At 43.0% G+C, this 24,471-nt stretch overlaps 1 protein-coding gene across 4 annotated transcripts in view; it reads right to left on the bottom strand.

Annotated features, from left to right (window-relative positions):
- The window catches only part of GHR (growth hormone receptor), a 149,280-nt gene that overhangs the window by 110,927 nt on the left and 13,882 nt on the right, over positions 1–24,471 (bottom strand). For 2 of the 4 annotated variants that reach the window (XM_087715461.1, XM_087715464.1), the window contains exon 2: positions 8,048–8,211. The exons of the other annotated variants lie outside the window; for them this stretch is intronic. The gene's annotated coding sequence lies outside the window, so the exon portion shown is untranslated. The remainder of the gene's footprint in view (positions 1–8,047; positions 8,212–24,471) is intronic. 4 annotated transcript variants of the gene reach the window in all.

The raw sequence follows: 24,471 nt of genomic DNA, 5'->3' as shown, positions 1-24,471 counted from the left end.
AGATAATGTAATATTATCTTATTCTTTCTCTGTTATTCATTCTAAGTGGAAATTTTTGTACTGTATCTACAACTGCAACAAAGTTTTAATTAAAACAAAACTAGAAACCTGCAAGTGCAGGGGTTTCAAACTCATTCATCGAAGGACATAACGGTTGTGTTTCACATCGGGGTGGGGTTGGCCAGCTTGACATCATTCGCATCGGGGATGCCTGTGGCAGCGTTTTCGGCTGTGACGGCCTCCTGAAACCCCCTGACAGTGAAAACGGAGCTCAGGGCCCCCCACATGCAGCCCTCACGAGGTTCATTTTTGCTGGCAGAAGCATCGCGGGACAGTCTTTCAGTAACAAAAAAGACAAAGTCTGGGATCTCCTGTCAGGCCCCCAAACTATGAATGACATAAAGGTAGTCCTCAACTTACACCCATTAATTTAGTGATTGTTCGGTATTACGACAACACTGAAAAAAATGACTTTTGACTGGTTTATACATTTATGACTGTTGCAGCATCCCTACAGTTAGAATAGAATAGAATAGAATAGAATTATTTATTGGCCAAGTGGGATTGGACACACAAGGAATTTGACTTTGGTACATATGCTCTCAGTGTACATAAAAAGACATGAAGCGATACATTCGTCAAGAATCATAACGTACAACACTTAATGATAGTCATAAGGTACAAATAAGCAATCAGGAAACAATCAATATCAATATAAATTGTAAGGATACAAGCAACAAAGTTACAGTCCTGCAGTCATAAGTGGAAGGAGATGGGTGATAGGAACAATGAGAAGACTAATAGTAATAGTAATGCAGCCTTAGTAATAGTTTGACTATGGTAAGGGAATTATTTGTTTATGTGATCAAAATCACATAATTATGACAGTTGCATTGTTTTGGGGTCATGTGATCACCATTTGTAATCTTCCCAACCTGCTCCCAACAAACAAAATCAATGGTGGAAAGCCAGATTCGCTTAATGATTGGATGATTCACTTCACAACTGTGGCAAAAAAGTTGTAAAATGGAACAAAACTCACTTAACTGTCTTGTTTAGCAACAGAATTTTTTGGCTCAATTGTGTTGTGGATTATTTGTATGGCAATTCTTCCAAACTGAATTATTTATTGTTTCACATCAACAGACAAAATCTTGCCAGACTGGCCAACCTATTTGCATCCACAACATATTCTGTGATCTATTAGGGAGGGCTGTCTTCACCTTCTTTCTTTCACACATAGTATCTGGGCTGAGTTGCTTCTTACTCCTCTGGAATGAATCTTTACATTCCTTCTGTTAGCCCTGAAGCTGGCCTGACTGAGGCCATTTTGAGAGTTCAGCGCCGTCACACTGGAGAAGAGGGACAGGGAGGGGAGGAATAGAGATAGTTGGGGCTTGTAGTCAAAACAAAATACTTTCGCTTGGGAACCAAGGACATTCCTGCAGGTGCTCAGAAGGAGGGGACTGGAGTTACCTAGCAACTGGACAGTATTCTGATTGGACCATGTGACTGATAGTTTTTACTTTTAATTAGGTGGAAACCATGGGGAATAGCCAGAGTTGGTTTTCACCATCCTGTGCCAATATGACATATCCAATAAACGTATTCTTTGAGGAATTTACCTGCCTCCGAGTTTTGTTTGCTACAGGATGTTACCAGACACCTTCAACACCTCCATAAACGTTGGTCACTTGCTTTTATTCATTTAAGAAGGGGGCAAAGTCCTTCCATTTTAACCATGGATTTTTTATGGATTTTTCATAACCATCTTAATACTGTATTTAAACTTTTGTTTTTATTGTTAGTGGCTGTCTAGAACTTCATCCATGGAGAAAGATTAAATTAAAATATAAACAATAATAAATGAATCTCCTGGAACTTCTATCTCTGCTTGGCCTGTACCTCACACAGCACAGGAAGTGGAGAAATGGTCATAATCAGAGATGGATGATTAAAGAAGAAATATGCTTTTCTATTTTTTAAACACCCTACAAGTCTAAGATTAAAGTCTTAATTGTAGTTGGTAACTTTTTCTTCATTTAAGAAAGGGGCTTGGTCACTTTACAGAGTTGATAACCCATGACTGTTGAAGGAGGATCGTTTTATTTACATTATTTGTATTCTGTTGAATCCCAGTGAATGCCTATGAGCGGTACATGGACAACATGCTGGCTGGAGACTTTTAGGAGTCCACACATCTGACAGTTCCTAAAGTTGAGAAACACTGTTTTGTATTGATGAACATACTAATATTTATATCATGGTAACAGTGGTATAGATTGCCTATCAATTGCTGCATAAATATACATCAGCAGCCAGGCTCCTTTAATCATGCACAGTCTCTGGCTCTTGCTTAAAGTTCATTAACTGCTTCAAAGCAAAGGTCAGAAAAATGTATCCCTCCAGATGTTTTTGAACTACAACTCCCAATGGCTCCAGCCAGTATGTCTAATGATGTGGGCTGTTGTGGATTGCAGTTCAACCACAAATTAGGATAATTTCAAATTCTCCATTTCTTGTCCAAAACAAGGCATAGCTGTACAGGGGTGTCAAAATGGCGGTCCTTGAGTTGGATGCGTCACATGCAGGCCACGCCCACCTCGGCTCCGCAAAAGCAAAAAACGTCACGATACATTACGTGACGTGATCGAGTTTGACACCCATGGTATAGCAAATATATTCATTATCTTCAAGCTATGAGGCTAAAAAGGGGGGGGGAAACTTGAAAAGTGTGCCATTCATGATAATGTAAGAGTATTGTCTGCCACCACACTATACTAGAAAACTCATTTCTAAGACTCCAATTAACAAAAATATTAAAAAATGTACTCCCACATTGCTTTGACATTTATTTCCAAATTCTCTCGTTTTGTTGATTAAGTAGTTTATAAGCGTTTTCAATGCTTGACAGAATGCTACAAATTTAGCACAGCTTTCTTTTCTTCATCCCTGATTCTATATTACATAAATCCAAGGCCATGAATATATATCTGCAGTTTCAAGAAGAAACATATTCATATATAATACACCTGAATCTTTATTATTTTGAAAACATATTCTCAAAGACCAGGATGGAGAATATTCTTGATTTTCCCCATCCAAACACACAGATGTTGCAAGCCAGGAAACAGAAGGCAAAAATATTGTGGAAGCAGATGCCAAACATCTATAGGAAATGGGGGAAAAAAGGCTAAGGCAAAAAACACAGAGGAGGGAAAAGGCTGTAATTCAGAATAAAACCTTTGTTTGGGGAATATCCCAATAAGAAGCACAGGAACGATTGCAAATGCAGTCCTGAAGGACAGCTATAAATCAATCTATTTAATACTGAATGCAATAAATCAGTGTTGTCACTTGGGGCCAAGATATCACAGACAGTAGCCACATATTTTTAAAAGGGTCATAACCTGCCCATCCATCTGGTTACTACAAAATACACTATATTGCCAAAAGTATTCGCTCACCCATCCAAATAATCAGAATCAGGTGTTCCAATCAGTTCCATGGCCACAGGTATATAAAATCAAGACCTAGGCATGCAGACTGTTTTTACAAACATTTGTGAAAGAATTTGTCCCTCTCAGGAGCTCAGTGAATTCCAGCATGGAACTGTGATAGGATGCCACCTGTGCAACAAATCCAGTCGTAAAATTTCCTCGTTCCTAAATATTCCACAGTCAACTGTCAGTGTATTATAAGAACGTGAAAGTGTTTGGGAACAACAACTACTCAGCCACATAGTGGTAGGCCACGTAAACTCGTGAAACATCAGTGTGTGCTTCTGGAAGAATGGTCAAAAATTCCCATAAACACACTCCTGAACCTTGTGGACAGCCTTCCCAGAAGAGTTGAAGCTGTTATAGCTGCAAAGGGTGGACCGACGTCATATTGAACCCTATGGATTAGGAATGGGATGTCACTTACATGCGAGTAAAGGCAGGTGATCGAATACTTTTGGGAATATAGTGTATATCCTTCCACCTGAATTGTCAGTGGTGATGAGTTGGTTGCAAAGGGCCCTTTTGTTCCAGACACCCAGAATAACAGAAATGACTAGGTAATAATTCACTAGTGATTAATTCCCTGATGTTTGCACAAGGCTGGGGAGATAATGTACCAAGTGTTGCAATGCCAGTTAGGAAAGCTGTCTCCTTTTGAAGCACCGCTGTAAGTTAGGCTAGGAGAGCAGATTCAAAGTCCCACTGAGTTCTTTTAAGATCGCCTTTCCTAATTATCATTATGGGAGTTGTAATCAAACACATGTGGAGGGCTCTAGGTTGGAGAAGATTATCAATGCTATTTTAAAACAAAGAGCTAAGTAAGCAAGAGTTATCTCTCAAGGTCCATATATTTTACCTGTATCAGATAGCCCAAGTTCACCTGAGTGAGTAAATACCGCAGTCTGAGTGCAGGGGAAAAGATAAGGGTTAAGGGAACAAGTGAAAATAGTAGGTAAAATTGAAATAAAATGCTTTTATACTAAAACAAAAAAGGGGTCGTTATGGCTCAATGGCTAAGACGCTGAGCTTGTTGATCAGAAATGTCGGCAGTTCGGCGGTTCGAATCCCTAGTGCCGCGTAATGGAGTAAGCTCTCGTTATTTGTCCCAGCTTTTGCCAACCTAGCAGCTCGAAAGCACGTAAAAAATGCAAGTAGAAAAATAGGAACCACCTTTGGTGGGAAGGTAACAGTGTTCTGTGCACCTTCAGCGTTTAGTCATGCAGTCCACATGACCATGGAGACGTCTTCGGACAGCGCTGGCTCTTCGGCTTTGAAACGGAGAGTGATGTGCGAGGGGAACCTTTACTTTTACCTTACTAAAACAAAAATCCCTAATCATAGCACCAAAGGCATCTGATCTTTACAATATTTAAAATATTTCTATTGCATTTCTTTTGCAAAGGATTTAAAACTGCTAACAAAAGTAATGAAAACTAGATTTTAAAAACTAGTTATTCAATCTACACAAAATGTAAACATTATGGTAGTCTAGAAAGGTGATAATGATTATTTTAAAAATGAAATCACTGGAGTTTAATTATTTGCTCCATAAAAAATTCAAAGATAGCTAGCTGTTGTAATTGCCAAAGAGAAACTGAAAACTTCTTGACATTCTCCTTTTCAATCTAACCTACATCTCTAAGTTATTTCACACAGGAAAAAAAATGAAAAAGACACAGGATATTCTGCCCTGAACTCCTGGATAGAAAAAAAAAAGCACAATCAATGGGGAAAAAAAGTCAAAGTCACTTTGCAGAGTGAGATGAGTAGCATATAAATTTAATAAATAAGAAAATAGCTGGGGCTATCAACCCTTCCTTTTGCATTGCAGAATAAAAAATGATGTACAATGTGCTATGCCAGGATTGGCAAACTGGTGGCCCGCGGGCCGGATGCGTCAAACACAGGCCATGCCCATTCCAGCTCTGCAAATGGGAAAAACATCACAAAATGTGATGCTGCAAGTTCGACACTCGCATACTATGCCATCGATGATGCAATTATCTGCTTCCTTTTCCCAGTAACTTCCACCTGTACGTGTGTATCAAAATCCGCAAGATGACAAGCAGAGATTCATGATTGTTATACCACTATTTTTACAAGTATGGCAACTGAACAAGCAAAAGATGCAGCTTTGATCGCAATGCACCGTCTCCCATAAAGACCCATGACCTCCTCTATCTTCAACCACTTTCCTAGGTACTCTTCATCCCACCTATCATAATTGATAGGATATAGCTATTTATAAACTGTTTTAAACGTGATTTGTTTCTATCCAACTTAGCTGTGATTAGGCAGACAATTTGTCCAACTGGTATGATGTCAGAAGCTGTGAAATCGTGGTCAACTTCACTGTTTTGATGTTGCTCCCCGTTTCTTAATCCTATGAAAATGGCACCTTTGATCAACAGATCTATCCACAAGGAAGGAATGGAAATGATGGAGTGATAAATTTGGTTAAGATCTTACTCAAGATGCTTCCAACTATAAAGTAGATCTTTTGCAACAACTAGCATGTTATAGAAAACATGGATTAAGTTGTAACTTGGTACCCTAATTCAGAGAAGATTCTGAGCCTTGTCATTAGTGGCCCTAATTGGATTCAAATTCTGCAGGAAGTCACTTCAAGTGATTTTATCACCTTTCCCCAGAATAATACAATTGTCCATTTCAGTGGATTTCTAACTGGTTAACTAATTTTCTGGTGGCATTAGTATTTCTCTTCCTGCTTTTGACTGTCCAGAGAGGTCAGACAATGTTTGCTCAGAGGTTTTGAACAATTCTCATCATTCCTGACCACTGGCTCATGTGGCATGGATGGTGGAACTGTAATCAAAACCAACTGAAACTGGCCTTGTTTGCTTATTTTAAAAATAAAAGCCTTTCCTGTAAAAAGGAATCCGCTGTTATAAGAACTGTGGTTTTTTTTTAAGGTCAAGGTATATCCATCTTAGTCTACAATTTTGCTATGCCAAGTGGCCAACTAGATGTCTTTGGATTGCTTAAAAGCAGAAGATGGAGATAAAGGTTGTCCTCAGTTTTTGACCCCAATTGGGACCGTAATTTCGGTCATAACTTGTTGCAGCCTTAAGTTTTAAGATTTATGACAATTTTATGTAGTTCTTTAAGTGAATCACTGTGGTCATTAGGCAAATCACAATTTTGCTGGAAATCAGCAAAAAAAAAAAGCTCACAAATCATGATCATATGATTGTAGGATATTGCAACTGGTCATAAATGCAAGCCAGCTGCCTAGTGCCTGGATCATGATCCCATGATCATGGTGATGGTGCAACAGTCATAAGTGTGAATACAAGTTGCAAGTCACTTTTTCCAAGATTGTTGTAACTTTGACCCATTGGACAGTTATAAGTTGAGGACTATCTTTATATCTTTTACCTGCCATTGTAACCACTGGCTTAGGAGACATTAACCTAGATATGATCCTTTATAGCCATGTCCTCCTTGAATTCATTCAGTCCATTTTAAAATTATCCAAACAACCTTGTAGTCATGAGTCCCGCAACTCAGTTATTTGCTGAACAAGATGCCCTTCTAGTCTTGCAAAGACAAGCAAATGCTTCTCCACCAAGAATGGCTATTTAGGGATAACAAAAGCAATGTTTTCTTTTCTCACCTTTTCATGGCCCATCCAATTCATTGGCAGTGACGACAAAATGAACAATATAACAGTCGTGATCAATAAGGTACTTCCCCCAATTTTCCAGCAGGTTGGTGAGACAGATTTAATGGACTACAAAAAGTCAAGATGGCAGCCACAACCATGTGATCAAAGCCACACCAGTTTTTAGTGCAGCCAAACATATAAAGGGGAGGGGATTCAGCTGTTGTCAACCTTCCTAACATTTTTAATCCTCAGTCTCTCCCAGTTGGGCTCCAAGAACATGTAAATCAGCAACATATGAAGATCTAAAGGTTGCCCACACCGATAGAGGCCTTTCCTTGAAACAACACAGAAAGAAATTAATCTGTACAAATTGGAAGAGTATCCCAGGTGAAAAGGGGATGGCAAGTGAGGAAGGAGATAACTAATCCTGAACCTCAGGATTAGTTCAGATTTGCTGCCTCTGAATCTGCTGAGAAAAGAAAATCCAGATAATGCTACTAGAACTTCGTTGCTATTCTCCATAACAAATGGGCCTTAGCAACTGTTCAGCCTTTGGAACCAGTTATAGCAGTAGCAATAGCAGTTAGACTTATATACCGCTTCATAGGGCTTTCAGCCCTCTCTAAGTGGTTTACAGAGTCAGCATATTGCCCCCACAGTCTGGGTCCTCATTTCACCCACCTCGGAAGGATGGAAGGCTGAGTCAACCTTGAGCCGGTGAGATTTGAACGGCTGAACTGCAGATAACAGTGAGCTGAAGTGGCCTGCAGTACTGCACCCTAACCACTGCGCCACCTCGGCTCTCTAATTATAGCTGGGCTCTTCATAGGGCATGTATTTTACCACACTGTAATCATATGGTGAATATGGGAAAAAAGAGGCACGGAATAAAAAATGTTAGGGATCAAAAACTTACCTTGCAATTAAACTTCAAGTGAGACAGAATAGATAATCAGCTCCAGCAGCCTTCCCCAGCCTGGGGGCCTTCCAGATATGTGGACCTCAACTCGCAGAAGTGTGGCGATTGCTGAGATTTTTGAGAGTTGACGTCCATCTGGAGGGTGCCAAGGATTGGGAAATCTGGGGCAGAGCAAACAAATAGAACTTTAGTGAAAAGATGAAAACATGAGACTGCCGTTTGCTTATTCTTAATAACACAGAGTTAAAACCAAAGCCTTCATCAATTATTGATAACTAGCTTGGAACCCCAGGTTGTGCTGGGCTCAACAAAAAAGAGAAGGCAGAACTTTGTGGAAATCAAACTGGTCCTCCTAAATTGCCTTCCGTCTTGATACTGTCTATGATGAGAATAGAGTCAAAGGAACAATTGGCTAGCTGCATTCAGTATGTTTGTCATCAAGTATTTGAAAGGCAGCCTTCCCCAAGATGCTGTTCTTCAAATATATTGGAATTTGACTCCTGTAATCCTAGATAGTCCAATAGATGTATTATGACTCTATCTCAAGGGCATCTATTACCCTAGGACCGTGATGGCGAACCTATAGCACGCGTGCCACAGGTGGCACGTAGAACCCGCTCTGCGGGCACGTAGGCCATCGCCCCAGCTCAGCTCCACCGTGCATGCGCACATGCCTCCCCGGCCAGCTCATTTTCAGGTCTCTGCTGCTCATGGAGGGGTCGCATGCACATGCACGGGGGATGGGGGAGCATCCCCCACAGCAGTCCATTTTTGGTCCCAGGAGGCTGCAGGGAGGCCTACTAGACCCAAAGCAGGGCGTGGGGGTTGCGTGCACATTGCATTATGGGTGCGGGGATGCAACAACAAAAAGGTTAGCCATCACTGACCTTGGACATTCCCAAAACTGAGCCACGATATAACTGTTCAATGATATATCTGATCTAGAACAATGATATATCTGATCTAGTACTACGGCAGAGAAATATCATGAAGTTAGCAATTTTGAGGGCATAAGAATTCTCAGTAAATGGATGGACATGTCATATCTCAAGGTGTGATAAACCAACCTTCTAGAAGATGGAACCCCTCATTCTGATTATACTGAGAGGATCTTGAGACTTCCTTGCCTTGAAGAGACAACAATGAGACTAAGCAGGCCAATCCTGGAAATCTCCCATGCTTCCCAGAGAATGGAGAGGTGAAGGACACGGTGGTACTGTCAACGGTGAATCATCAATGTACAAACAACTGAGCAAATGGCCTGAAACTGCACGATTCAAAAAATGCAGAGTAAATACACTGCCTCAGTGGTGGGAGTCAAATTTTTTTTAATACCAATTCTGTGGGTGTGATTCAAAAAATGCAGAGTAAATACACTGCCTCAGTGGTGGGAGTCAAAAAATTTTTAATACCAATTCTGTGGGTGTGGCGTGGCTTGGTGGGCATGGCAGGGAAAGGATACTGTAAAATCTCCAATCCCACCACACTCCAGGGGAAGGTTATTGCAAAATCCCCATTCCCTCCCAATCATCTGGGACTTGGGAAGCAGAGAATAGATGAGGGCAGGGCCAATAAGAGGTAGTATTTACCGGTGCCCCAAACTATTCAAAATTTCCACTACCGGTTCTCCAGAACTGGTTAGCACTTGCTGAATACCACCTCTGGGCTGCCTCCTTTACTGAGAACCAATTGCTGTATCTTCTTTAATCACTAGTTACTAATATGAGGCAGACTGAATCTTCATCTACCTTCTAAAATTACACTCCTTGCTGGGTGCTTCAAGAACACTGACACCCTACATTAGATGTGCTAACTCTCAGAGATTTCCTTCAGGCACAAAGACCTGACTTCAATAATGGGCCCTGCAATCATCAGGTAATAAGAATGTGAAATGTTCCGTTCAGACTTGAAAGATGCTATATACTTCAGTAGCTCCAGTTCTGCCACTTGATTGGAAAGCCATTCTGGGCTGAAATGGGCATTCTGAGAGCAGGCCACATCTCACTGACAGAACTATGTTTTTGCATACAGAGGCTCAATATTAGCACTTGTTTTTATCAGCTAAGAAAGAGATCAGGAAGATGAAATCTCAGAAAACTACTATATTAGCAAAGTATGGGTTCGCCTGAACTTACAATCCTTCGTTTAATGACTATTTAAAGTTGTAATAGCACTGGAAATGTGACTAACAACCAATCTTCACACTTATGAATGTCATAGCATCTCCACAATCATGTGGTCAAAATTTAGGGACTTGGAAATCTGCATGCATTTACAACCGTTCTAGTGTCCCATTCTCACTATTTGTCACTTCCTCAGATGGTTTCCAATAAGCAAAGTCAATGGGGGAAGCCGGATTCTCTTAACAACCACATGATTCACTGAACAGCGATATGATTCACTTAAAAACTGTAGCAAAAAATGTCTGTAAAATTCTTTTAACAACCAGCTTGCTTAGCAATGGAAATTCTGACCCCAACTGTGGTTTTTAAGTTGAGAGTTACTTGTAGATAACACTATGTGATATGCACTATGTGGACTAAGGATCTCTTTTAATTATATATTAATAATTAGAGCATCAGTTAGAACCCTAATGCTATCTTAAAAGAGATCCTTAGTCCACATAGTGCAGTGTTATCAAAGCTTTCAGAGGATCTAATAATGGCATTGTTTTAATGTGGACTGGGATCAGAGCCTCCAGCCAAAAATGAGAAATGAATGATCATACTTTGTGGTTTTTAAAGTCCAAACCCTTCTATTTTTGTTCTCGCCTTTTCATTCTTTCTGCCCAAAGCCATGCTCACTCTTTACAACTGATATGTGGTTGTCATTGGTTTTCCAAGAAGAAACATTAACACTCCACATTTGTACAAACAGTAAATGTGAGATACAGGGGACAGTGTTGTGGTATTATGGCTCGGCTGCACAAAATAAGAATAATGACCCCATGTACCCAAAAATCAATGTATTTTTCCAAGTATTTTAGAAACTGTACTCATTATTGCTCATGCTGGCCGCATTTGCTGATCCAACTATGCCAGAAAACTAAGTGAAAAAGGAACATTTTCGTTTTGCAACAGACCTTGGAGAGCATCCCCAAAGTTACCCAAGCAGAACTCTGGACAGGCTGGAATTCATCTTTGCAAACTCTTATAAACAACAGGACTGAAGAAGAAATCTACATTGCACAGCTGAGCTCGAACTCCAGCGTTATTACTCTAATCCCCAAGTTAATCCTACACAGATCATTCTCTGACCTAGAGCCAAGAGCAGCTTCAATTTGAACTTTCAATTGCATGAAGCTGCAGGCAATCCTGCAATCCTCTTCTAATCTTGTGGCTGGAATCTGCCCAGACATTTGAGGCCATTGCTTAAAAATAAAATCAGATTTCTGTGTCTTTTGCTTTAATCAATCTGCTAAAACAAATGTTTGCTTTCAGGGATTATGAACAATGCAGGGGGAAAAAAAGGTTGCTCAAAGGGCAGGCACAGGTTATTAAATGAAATTACAGTTTTAAACAATCCGTTCATGTATTCATAAATTCCAAGATTTAACAGTTGTGTACAAGCAATGATGCAGCTCTAGAAAAGCATCCTTAGATGTCCACAAGTATTTAATCTCTGGAATTTAAACCATAGCAGCACTTCCTTAGGATACTATATTAGAATATTCATGACTCGGTGAGACACGGTAACAAGGTCAGCCAATGAATAGGCATAGCAACTAAGTCAGCCAATGGGAGCTTAAACAGATCTTGAGTCTGTGCTGAGAATTGAAACTGAAACTACTCTGTCCGCTCTGAAGTCTGAGATGAAACTGTTCTTTCCTGCTTGTGTTCTACTTGTAACTTTTACCATATTGAAAGAATCACCTGTTGGTATTGCACATTTATTTATCTGTTATTATATATATAAAGAAGTTAATGAATCCAGCTGAATCAGTTATCTATGTGTGCTTTCTGGATTTGATTTTTCTGCAACAAACTCTGATATACTATATGTTACATTTATATTTAGTTCTTCGGCAACTGAGTGCGCAAATGGGGCCTTTAACCCTGGCCATGTGAACTGCAGTGCATAATTATGAGTGCACAAGAAAACACCATGCTCTTTCAAAACAAGATAATCGTATTTCCGAGTACCTGAAACGTTTGCTATCTGAATTTTCCTTCTGCTTCCCATTCACTGCACAACACAATCAACACAAATGCCCAGGCTTAAAAACACAGCCAATCGGGCAAAATAACAGGTTATTACAGGTAGTCCTTGATTTACGACCGCAATTGAGCCCAAAAAGTTCTGTTGTTAAGTTAAACATTTGTTAAGCGAGTTTTGCCTCTATTATTATGTGAATCACTGCAGCTGATAAGTGAACACCAGAGTTTTTAAAGATTTTGGCTTCCTCCTTGACTTTGCTACTAAGGAGGGTCATAAAAGGGTATCACATGATCTTGGGACAAAGGCATGAGCCAGTTGCCAAGCATCTGAATTTTGGTCACATGGCCACAGGGATGCTACAAAGGTCATAAGTGTGAAGAACGGTCATAAGTCATTTTTTTCAGTGCCATTGTAACTTTGAACAGTCACTAAATGAACCATTGTAAGTTGAGGTCTACCCATATTGGGCTATCAGTTAGTTAACTAAGACTGGTCAATTTTTAAAAAAATAAAAAAGGGAAGTATGGGAGTTTCTTAGGAAGACACTTCCCCTTTTATCCCCAATACAGATAGATACCTATGACCACAACTGAGCCCAACATTTCTGTTGTTAAGTGAAACATTTGTTAAGTGAGTTTTGCCCCATTATATGACCTTTCTTGCCATAGTTGTTAAGTGAATCACTGCAGTTAGCAATAGCAATAGCAGTTAGACTTATATACCGCTTCATAGGGCTTTCAGCCCTCTCTAAGTGGTTTACAGAGTCAGCATATTGCCCCCAACAACAATCCGGGTTCTCATTTTACCCACCTCGGAAGGATGGAAGGCTGAGTCAACCCTGAGCCGGTGAGATTTGAACCGCTGAACTGCAGATAGCAGTCAGCTGAAATGGCCTGCAGTACTGCACTCTACCCACTGCACCACCTCGGCTCTATCCATCTACAGTTCACCAACATTCTCCTTTCTTTTTTCCTCACAGCAATGTTGGGAAGATTTTTCCAGATTTTCTAACAAGAACATCCCTAAAGGTGTATGTCTCTGTTCTTATAGATGGATTTTAAAAAACCAGCTGAAATAGCCTGCAGTGCTGCATTTAACCACTGTGCCACCTTGGCTCTATAAATAAATAACCCGGTTGTTAAATGAATCTGTCTGCTCCATTGACTTTGCTTGTCAGAAAACTCTCACATGAACCTGGGACACTCCATTGGTCATAAATATGAGTCAGTTGCCAAGCATCTGAATTTTGATCACAGGATCATGGAGATGCTGCAAAGGTCATAATTGTGAAAAATGGTCATAAGTCACATTTTTCAGTGCCATTGCAACTTTGAACGGTCACTAAACGAAGTTGAGGGCTACCTGTACTTAAAACCGTAAACTCAACCTTGGGACAGATGACAGTGAAACTAAATAGAAAAGGAAAATCAAATAGGAACGTTTTTAAGAAGTCTGCCTGGTGCTTGGTAGATGCAGACTCTAAATGGGAATTTTCTGTCTAGGAGCAAGATACTGTAGCGCAGCAGCCGACACTGAAGAAATGTCAGAAGAAATATCTATCTGGTTCAGTTCCAAGTGGGGAGAGAGACACTGAAACATGGGAGGCTGATTGGAAAGATGTTTTAATGGTGAACAGAACCATCAAGCACGTGTGATTCTGGATAGCTGACCACATGGAGTGGAGAGTATTATTTATACCCTCTCTTGGGCCTTGCCCTTGAGCTTCCTGTTCCTGTGGCAAGAGCATGTATTCTATTGGCTGTAGTCAGACTCCCATGTGGAGTCATCTTTGTCTGAATCAAGTTTGGTGGACGCTTGAGCTGATGTAATGACCCCAGGTGATTTCGCAATGCAGTGAGCTCTAATGCTAGATGAGTAGAGGGCTAATCCTATCATGTCCCAAGGCGTCATGTTTTAATCCCATCACCCTGGAGCTGGAGGTCTTTTGTTTTATAGATTGGGTGGCCCAGTCTCTATTAATCTGCACCAAAATATCTGCTGGGGCAGGGAGTTGTATTTCTGGGTTTTTGTTTTAAGATTTTTATTTCTCTTTTAAGGAAAATATTTTATCCGCCTTTTTAATATTTCCTAAAATATTACATTTTTCTAGGAAGTGTGGGTGCTAACCAGTGGTGGGTTACGGATCCCGTTCTAACCAGTACGGTTGGAACGGGCCCGGCATCGCCCACATGGACGCGCATAGCAGCCATGGTGGGCCGGGAGCATAGCTGGGTACCTCCTGCACTGAGTGCTTTGGCAGAAGTGTCAGGGGGTCCCAGGCCTAATCCCGCCCTTAGATGTGTGTCAAAGGGCCTGCCGGTGAATCCGGCGGCCAGGGGAGAGAGTGGAGGGACCATAGATGCGGGAGTGGGCCGGAACATTAGGGTCATAACGGGGAGGGGCAGATATGGCGGGAACTTCAGGGCGAGCCATTACCGGGGAAGGAGGGTTCCCTGTGTCATAGGGATCCCTCCTTCCGGCCCTGTTAGTTCCACTCCAAGGCCAGATGGTGGGACTAGTCAGGATCCTGGTCTCAGGTTGTTGTTGCTAAATGCCAGGTCTGTGGTTCACAAAGCTCCCCTCGTCCAGGACCTAATTTTAGACGAGGGGGCAGACCTGGCATGTATTACTCTAACCTGGCTGGGCCCGGAGGGAGGAGTCCCCCTCACTGAAATGTGCCCAGAGGGTTTTCAGGTGCTTCATCAACCGCGACCCCAGAGGAGGGGTGGGGGAGTGGCCATTGTTATCCGAAAGTCTTTAGTTCCTCGTAGGATCCCTGCTCCGGAGCTTGTCGTGTGTGAGTCCTTGCTGGTAAAGTTGGACCTTGCGGGTCAAGTGGGCTTGTTGTTAACATACCTGCCTCCCAACAGTGTGACAACAGCCCTCCCCTCGCTTCTCGAGTCAGTAGCTGAGTGGCAGTTGAGTTCCCCAGTCTTATGATCCTGGGGGACTTCAATTTGCCTTCGCTCGGCGAGCACTCTGATGGAGTGCAGGAGTTCATGCCTTCCATGACAGCTATGGGCTTGATTCAAGTAATTCGGGGCCCGACTCACTCAGCGGGTCACACGCTCGACCTCGTATTTCTCTCGGAGCAGTGGAGTTGTGATCTTGGTTTGAGGGGTAGTGAGATCTTGCCCCTGTCATGGTCAGACCACTTCCTACTGAGGCTCGACTTTCGGAGACCAATCCCCCACTGTAGGGAGGAGGAGGCGATTAGGTGGTTCCACCCCAGGCGTCTTATGGATCCTCAGGGTTTCCAGACGGCGCTTGGTGTTGTGCCTGATACTCTCGCCCACAGTTCGGTGGAGACCTTAGTTGCTGCTTGGAACTCAGCAGCGTCTGAGGCTCTCCACCGGATTGCGCCTTTACGGCCGATCCGAGGCAGTGGATCCAGGAGGGCTCCTTGGTTCACCGAGGACCTCCGGGAGATGAAGCGCCAAAAGAGAGCCTAGAGTGCCGCTGGAGATCCAGTAAATCCGAGTCAGACCGAGCACTATTAAAAGCCTGCATCGGAGCATACCTTCTGGCAATCCGGACAGCTAAGAACACCTATATTGCCGCTCTGATTGCGTCCGCTGAGTCGCGCCCAGCCGCCTTGTTTAGGGTAACCCGCTCCCTCCTGAATGGGAGGGTTGTGGATAATCCCTTACGAGGTAGAGCGGAGGAGTTTGTCCAGTTCCTCGCGGACAAAGTTGCTCGGCTTCGGACAGACCTGGATTCCAATTGTGTAGAGCCAGCCGAGGTACCGGGGGAGGGACATCTCTGGATTGATTTTCAACTTATTACTCCTGATGAAGTGGACAAGGCCATGGGAGTGGTGAGTGCTGCCACGTGTGTACTGGACCCGTGCCCCTCCTGGCTGGTCGCGAACAGCAAGGGAGTGACGTGGGGCTGGATCCAGGTGATAGTGAACGCCTCCCTTCGGGAGGGCTTCTTTCCCCTGAAGGCAGCGGTGGTGAGACCCCTCCTGAAGAAGCCATCTCTACATCCAGCCATTTTGAATAACTACCGTCCAGTCTCCAACCTTCCCTTCGTTGGGAAGGTTGTTGAGAAAGTGGTGGCCTTTCAGCTCCAACGGTCCTTGGATGAAGCCGATTATCTGGATCCCTTTCAGTCTGGATTCAGGCCTGGCTACAGCACGGAAACTGCTTTGGTCGCACTGACCGATGATCTCTGGAGAGCCAGGGACAGAGGTCAATTCCTCCGTCCTAGTGCTTCTTGACCTCTCAGCGGCCTTCGATACCATCGACCATGATATCCTTCTGCGGCGGTTACAGGAGGTGGGGGTGGGAGGCACCGTCCTTCGGTGGTTCTCCTCCTACCTCTCGGACAGGTCGCAGTCGGTGTTGGTTGGGGGGCAGAGGTCGACCCCTAGGCCCCTGAAATATGGGGTTCTGCAGGGTTCGGTCCTGTTCCCCCTCCTGTTTAACATCTACATGAAGCCATTGGGCGAGATCATTCGGTGGCACGGGATAAAATACCACCAGTATGCGGACGATACCCAGTTGTATCTGTCCGCCCCGTGCCAACTCAGTGAAGCGGTTGACATGATGTGCCAGTGCCTGGAGGCTGTCAGGGTCTGGATGGGGGTAAACAAGCTTACGCTCAATCCAGACAAGACAGAGTGGCTGCTGTGTTTCCCTCCCAAAAATTGGCTAAGCATTCCATCACTCAGGCTGGGGGTGAAATTCTACGCCCCTCAGACAGGGTTCGCAATTTGAGTCCTCCTGGACCCACAGCTGACCTTAGAACATCATTTGTCAGCTGTGACCAGGGGGGCATGTGCCCAGGTTCACCTGGTGCACCAATTGCGCCCCTACCTGAACCGGGAGGCACTCGCAACAGTCACTCATGCCCTTGTGACCTCAAGACTGGACTACTGCAATGCACTCTACATGGGGCAGCCCTTGAAGAGCATTCGGAGACTTCAGCTCGTCCAGAATGCAGCCGCGCGAGCGATTGTGGGTGCACCTTGGTACACCCACGTTACACCTATCCTCCGCGAGCTGCACTGGTTACTGATTGGTCTCCGGATACGCTTCAAGGTGCTAGTCGCCACTTATAAAGCCCTTCATGGTATTGGACCTGGGTACTTGAGAGACCGCCTGCTGCCAATTACCTCCCAAAGGCCCATTAGATCCCACAGATTAGGCCTCCTCCGGGTTCCATCTACTGGCCAATGTCATCTGGCTACTACCCGGGGGAGGGCCTTCTCTGTGGCTCCTCCGGCCTTTTGGAACGAACTCCCTGCAGAGATTCGGACCCTCACCTCTCTCCAGGCTTTCCAAAAAGCCGTTAAAACCTGGCTGTGTCGGCAGGCCTGGGGTTGATGAGTTCCCTTCCCCTCTCGAATCGTGTGACTGTTGATTGTCTTTTAAATTCCCCTGTACCTTTTCTGTTGTAGTTTCTTCGTGTTTACCTTTCCCCCCCCCTTGGGTTTGTGAGCCGCCCTGAGTCCCTCAGGGAATAGGGCGGCATATAAATAAAATAAACCTTCAAACCTTCAAACATGCACGGCACATGCATGCATCGTACCTGCCAGCGATGCTTCAGCAAGCCTCTGCGACACTCCAGCTGCTCGGTGGAGCGGCGTGCAGGCGCTGTACGCACCATGTGTTTGCAGGGAGGCGCCGAAGGCTTTAAAGGACAGATAAAGAGCTCGGACGGGTGGGTAGGCCCTTTAGAGCATCGTACCGGAATAGTACCCGGTGCTCCGGGCAGGCTCTGGTACGCCCATACCGGGGTGTACCGCCTGCCACCCACCACTGGTGCTAACTTTCTACAGAAGTTAATCTCCCAACGTAGTTGGAACAGGAAAACGATTTTCCTTACATATGTTAAAATCTTGATTAACCATGAAAGCGTTAGCATTTGTGACTCTTTCAGCCATTCATTTCTGAGTAGATATTTCTGAATAGTACAGGTTACGTGTTCTCTCTGAGGTTGATCTTCATCAATATGGCTTTCTTTTCACAGGTGAATTTTCTGTGAGGGAGGATGAGCGAACACACATAAGAGAAAGAAGCTTGCATTTTTCCTGCTGAAGCTCTTGTTAGTTGTTCTCCTTTCTTTGGATCATCTGACTGCCATCTATGGAGTGTTGGAAGAAATGTCCATCTGGGATCAGTTCCAAGTGGGGAGAAAGACACTGGAAACAATGGTGGCTGTTTGGAACAATGGTTTTAAAGGTGGACAGGATCACATAGTTTGAGATCCTGGGCAAAAAAGGGAAGAGTGCTGAGTGTGCCTGGGTTTTATGCCCTCTGTTGGGCTTTGAATTTGAGCTTGTATTCTGATTGGTTGTTCAGACTCCCCTGGGGCCATACAGGGGTAACTTTGTAGGTTGCCTGTGTCCCACGCTTGGTTAAGCCTTGCTAGGTGATGTTGTAATGAAAGGGCTTTGGGCAATTCCTCGTATGGCTCTGCCCGAAGGAGGTAGATCTTTGTTATGTAGAATAGACTAGCCCAGGCCTTAATGGCCCATTAACAAAGGGGGGGGGTGAGTTTCTGCCTCCCTTTTAGGGGAAATATTCTGGATGCTATCTCCACCTCCACAAAGAACAGGCGTCTCAGGTAAGACCAACGCCCATTCTCCATTGTTGGTGGAGATAGCATCCATGCATGGGACATACCAAAGCCTGGACTGTCCTCACGGATGGGCCGATGTCTGGGCCGGAGTCACCTGGCTCTCGTAAACTCTCTGCAAAAACCACCTACCAATCGCTGCATCTGCAGATGCATAACTGTCTATCTTGTAATGGCGGATAAATGGCGATGGGGAAGCCCCGGTGGCATCTCGACACACTTCCAGTGAAGCTTATGTGGCCCATGAGGCTGATGTGGCATGTATTATATTAGGAATCTATCTCCTAAAATATCTCATTTTCCTAGGAGAGGACTGGGTGCTAACTTCCTACAGGGGGAAGGACAAACCTGAATATTTGGGGAGGGTCCAGTTCTCAACAGACCACTCTCATCTAAGGAACTGCAAGCCTCCTGCTATTTATTTCCAGGGTTTTTTTCCCCACTTTTGAAACTTCTGCTGCAGGCATTTCATACAAGCTCTTTGTAATACACCAGAGACTTAAGAGAGTCATAAACTGATGTTTCCGATAGCAGCAAGAGGCAAAACAGGCCCAATTTGCCGGCTCTTAAATTCTGACCATGACAGTTTTTCCTGCCTGTTAATCCCTGGCTTTGACTCTTAGCCTTTGCCCGATCTATTATAATAACTATGCCACAAGAAAGCTGGGAAAGGATAGCCAGCAAGGCCACTGAGAAAATGGATGGCAAAGCTGTTTTAATCTATGGCCACAAAGAATGTACCCTGGTTTTGACTTTTACAACCATAATTATCTTTCAGCTGGAGAATAAGGTGAGCCAAGAGCCAGGGGCTCTCAGATTTAAATCTAACTTTGAGATTTAAACCTAAATCATGCAAGCTTTAAAAAGGCAACCGTAATATCTTCTCTTGTGACTCAGAGGATAATAATTGGAGCCACAAGATTTGGTCAATTAATGAATTACAATTTACAAGGCCTTTGAACTATTAGAGAGCGGTACTGCTTCATCAATAACTAAATCTTTCTAAGATGTTTTTTCCCCTTACAAAGGCAAGTTTAGAGTGATTTTCCACCTTTTATTTTAAATTTCACATTCTTCTCTTCCAGGATTCTGCTGTTCCACACTTCCATCAAAATTGAATGTTACATTTGCATCTAAATTTACACTCTTAAAACTTTATTAGCTAATGAATCAAGATGATTTTCATCAACCGACAGCCCTATCAGCCTTTCCTATGGGGTTTAAAATGACTTTTTAAAAAGGCCTCTAAGTGTGGTGTGAAATAGTGATCTAAAACTATTATATAAGTACCATGTACTGTATTTTTCAGACTATAAGACGTACCTTTTTCCCTCAAAAAAAGGGTGAAAATCTGGGTTCATCTTATACACTGAATACAGCATTTTTCACTTCCTGAAACCCCGCCCCCTTTGCAAAAATGGCCATGCTTAGCCTTTAGGAGGCTTCCAGAGTGTTCCTGGGGGCTGGAGAGGGCAAAAAGAAGTTAAAAATGGCCCACTTTTTGCTTGTTTTTGCCCCACTCCAGCCCCCAGGAGCATTTTACAAGCCTCCTAAAGGCTATGCATGCCCTTTTTCTGGACAAAAAAACGGGTCCGTTTTTGCAAAAAAACAGGAAGTTTTTGGGATGTGTGCAGAGTGCAAAAACTTTTTTTTTTAAAATTGCCTCTTCAAAATCTTGGTGCGTCTTATACTCTGAAAAATACAGTCGTTCTATAATAAGTATACTGTCCCAGATTCATTTCATTTGTTCTCTTTACCATCCAATTTCAACCAAACTGATGTCTCTGCCTGGCTTCACCATCATGATATGATTGTCCAATGCAAAGGGCTTGTCCTTTTGGGGTTTTTTTGGTTATAAAATTTGTGATTTACTTCCAATGACAACTACAGACATTCCAAAACAGGGTACAAAATAGGATTAAGAGAGATGCAATTGCGTCATCTTAAAAACTGTAACATGCCAACATGTTACCTAATTTGGGTCATGAAATGTCTGCAAGAAACTCAAGAGTGCACCAAGGATATCTAATCTTATGTCCGTAACAATTTGTCCTGCAGGAGTCAGCTTATTTCGTTTTCTGAGTCTGAAGATAATTGTTGTCATGTTGTAAAAATATTTACACTGAATTCCAATGATCTTGTCCATTTTTAATAGCATTGCACCTGCAGTGAGTGCTCACACTCCTATTACCTTCTATTTCTAACGGTACAATTATCTATGCTAGTTAAAAACATGGGTTGGTTTTTAAGTGGCCCTGAAAATTAGCAGATGTATAAAATGTGGTGAGTCAGAAACCAGCATACATGAGCCTTAGGCATGAAAGCTGCTGGATGAATTTGGGCCAGTCACTCTATCGTACTCAATTTACTCAGAAGGTAGTTGTGGGGAAAATAGGAGAAGGAAGGACTAGTAGATATGTTCATCACCTTGAGTGGTTTACAATGGTGATATAAAAATAAATAAATAAAAGTTTGTTTGTTTGTTTGTTTATTTCATTTGTATGCCGCCCTTTTACTCGAAGGGGACTCAGGGCGGCTCACAACTCAAACAAGGGAAGGGGAATACAAACAATTTGACAATAACACAAAGCAATACATAATTTAAAAGCACAACAATCATACCATTCGAGATAGGGGCAACAATTCTTTAGCCCCAGGCCTGTCGGAAGAGCCAGGTTTTAAGGGCTATGCGGAAGGCCTGGAGGGTGGTGAGGGTGCGAATCTCCATGGGGAGTTCGTTCCAGAGGGTCGGAGCAGCCACAGAGAAGGATCTCCTCCGAGTAGTCGCCAGTCGACACTGGCCGGCGGATGGAATTCGGAGGAGGCCTAGTCTGTGGGATCTAATCGGTCTGGTGGAGGTAATTGGCAGCAGGTGGTCTCTCAAGTACCCAGGTCCAATACCATGAAGGGCTTTATAAGTGACGACTAGCGCCTTGAAGCGTATCTGGAGACCAATAGGCAGCCAGTGCAGCTCGCAGAGGATAGGTGTTACGTGGGTGAACCGAGGTACACCCACAATCACTCGCGCGGCTGCATTCTGGACAAGCTGAAGTCGCCGAATACTCTTCAAGGGCTGCCCCATGTAGAGCACGTTGCAGTAGTCCAGTCCAGTAGTCCAGTATTTCCCTGCTTTTTAAAAGTATTTTAATTTTTGTTAAATTTGCTCCATCTATCCGTTGTAACAATGCAATGAACATTCTAATATCAAGTAAGCACGGAAAAGCAGGGTAATTATATGATGAGAGTGGCCAGAGAGTGGCTGGGGATTTGCACAACATCAAAAATTAACAATAGGTTAGACAAGATTTATAACCTCTGTGATTTGAAAGGTGGTGAGAAAGCAGGCACATAAGGAATCTAAAGGTTTGGCTAAGCATTATAATGCTAGATTTAAAAGTCATAAGAATATCGAAGAAACCATCTAACTAACTACACTTCCTGTCCAGCATTGGAATAGGAGCCAACTAAATTTTCAAGCAGCACAGCACATAGCTCTCCCTGGTTTTGGAGCAAATTGTCGGTCACTATGTTTATCACAGCAGTGTTTCTGTAAAGAGCAGCATGCTTTCCAGGAAAATCCTCATTTTGTTATACTTAAATCAGTATATATAGTTAAGTTACAATTCTATACACAGTGATTTGCAAGAAAGTATGTGAAAATTAAGGCTTAACTAAGATGAACAACCCCTTTCAAATCATGATCTCAAACCAGAATGACAGTCTATCAAGACTTATTAATAGATATTTGAAGCTATGAAGTCAGTGCGTCCACTGGGCTAGCTGAATTGAAAAAATCTGGGGAATAATCAGCACCAGAGGCATGGCTTAAAGTTTCAATTCAGTCCTGGGCAGATTGGCTGTATTTAACCCATGCTTGGACTCTCCAAGCAGCACCCAGGAAAAAAACCAAGGTTTCTTGCCATATGTATAAATGTTGATCAATTTTATATATTGATGGAATTCTTGGAAATCCTACATTTTGGAATGCCCATATTTATTTGGAATCTATGAATGTAGAAATCAATGCTTTGCTTAAAATGTGAAGTGAGAACAAGATAATGTTTTAAAGCATGAGTTGATAACTTATTTTTATTCATTAATACTTGAAAACTGGGTGGGGAAATAGGTAAATCTGGAATAATTTATTGATTTTGAGTAATTTGCAAAAGATTTCCAACAGATTACCAATAGCAAGAATACGATTCCCTTGTCACCGTTGTAAACAGGGTGACAAGGAGCGACAACATTGCATTTCTCATGATCTATTTTGCATCATTTGCATAATGATGTCATGACACCCATGACATTATAGGAGCATCTGTCAAATGAGTTTGTTTCATCAAATAGCCTCTACTATTTAAATAGGGAGATTTTAAAATGCCAGGATTAGATATTTTTGTAGCAATGTTCTGATCAGTTCTGTTGCTTAGAGCATAATTTCCTGGTTAGAATTCCATTAAGTCTAAATTTTCTAAGTGAGGTTTTTTTTGCATATACTTCAATTAATAGAGGTATGTTGATGAATGCCAGGCTGGATGAATCACAAACTAGAATTAAGATTGACAGGACAAATATCAACAACCGCAGACGATATCACTCTAATGGCAGAAAGTGAAGAGGAACTAAAGAGGCTCTTGATAAGGGGAAATGCAAAAGTTGGCTTGAAACTCAATATTAAAAAAGACTAAGTTCATGACATCCAGTCCACTAGATTGGATCACTTCCTGACCAATAGAAGGGGAAGAAATGGAAGTAGTGGCAGATTTTATTTTGGGGGGTTTCAAAAACACTGCAGATGGTGACTGCAGTCATGAACTTAAAAGATACTTTCTCCTTGGGAGGAAAGTTATGGCAAAGCTAGGTAGCATATTACATACATTACTACTGGGAAATCCATATCTTCGACTGGATGGATCATGCTGACAAAAGTCCATAGGGTCAAAGCTATGGTTTCCCAGTAGTAATGTATGGCTGTGAGAATTAGACCATAAAGAAGACTGAGTGCCGAATAATTGATGCTTTTGAACTGTGGTATTGGAGAACACTCTGGAGAGTCCCTTAGACTGCAAGGAAATCAAATCAGTCAATCCTAAAAGAAAACTCTGGAAGAACAGATGCTGATGTTGAAGCTCAAGTACTTTGGCCACCAAATAAGACAGGGGTGTCAAGCTCGCGGCATCACGTTGTTGTCACGTGACATATCATAACTTTTGCCCCCTTCACTAACATGGAGGTGGCCATGGCCAGAGCGTGACACATCTAGCCTATGGGCTGCGAGTTTGACACCCTTGAAATAAAAAAAGAAAACTCATTGGAAAAGACCCTGAGGTTGGGAAAGATTGAAGGCAAAATGAAAAGAAGATGGCAAAGGGTGTGATGGTTAGATCCGTGATTGCGAACCTATGGCACCAGCACACAGAGAGCCATATTTGCCACCAGGGGAGCTGTCAGCTCTGGTGCGTATGCGAGCACCGGCCAGCTGATTTTCAGCTTTCCAGAGGGCTGGGGGAGGCCATTTTTGCCCTCCCCAGGCTTCAGGAAAGCCTCTGGAGCCTGGGGAGAGCGAAAATCCCCCCCCCCATGGTGGTGGTAGGTCGTGAATGCTTGGGTGGGGCAGGGGTCACGTGCGCAATTGCAGGTGGGTGGGGCACATTGAGTTGTGGGTGTAGACATGCACA

Source organism: Thamnophis sirtalis, unplaced genomic scaffold, assembly GCF_051295495.1.
Source record: "Thamnophis sirtalis isolate CommonGarterSnake01/CBP01778 unplaced genomic scaffold, rThaSir2_p1.2 scaffold_5, whole genome shotgun sequence".
Classification (NCBI taxonomy): Eukaryota; Metazoa; Chordata; class Lepidosauria; order Squamata; family Natricidae; genus Thamnophis; species Thamnophis sirtalis.
The sequence above is the reverse complement of the archived record's forward strand: the minus strand, read 5'-3'. Positions and strand labels throughout refer to the sequence as shown.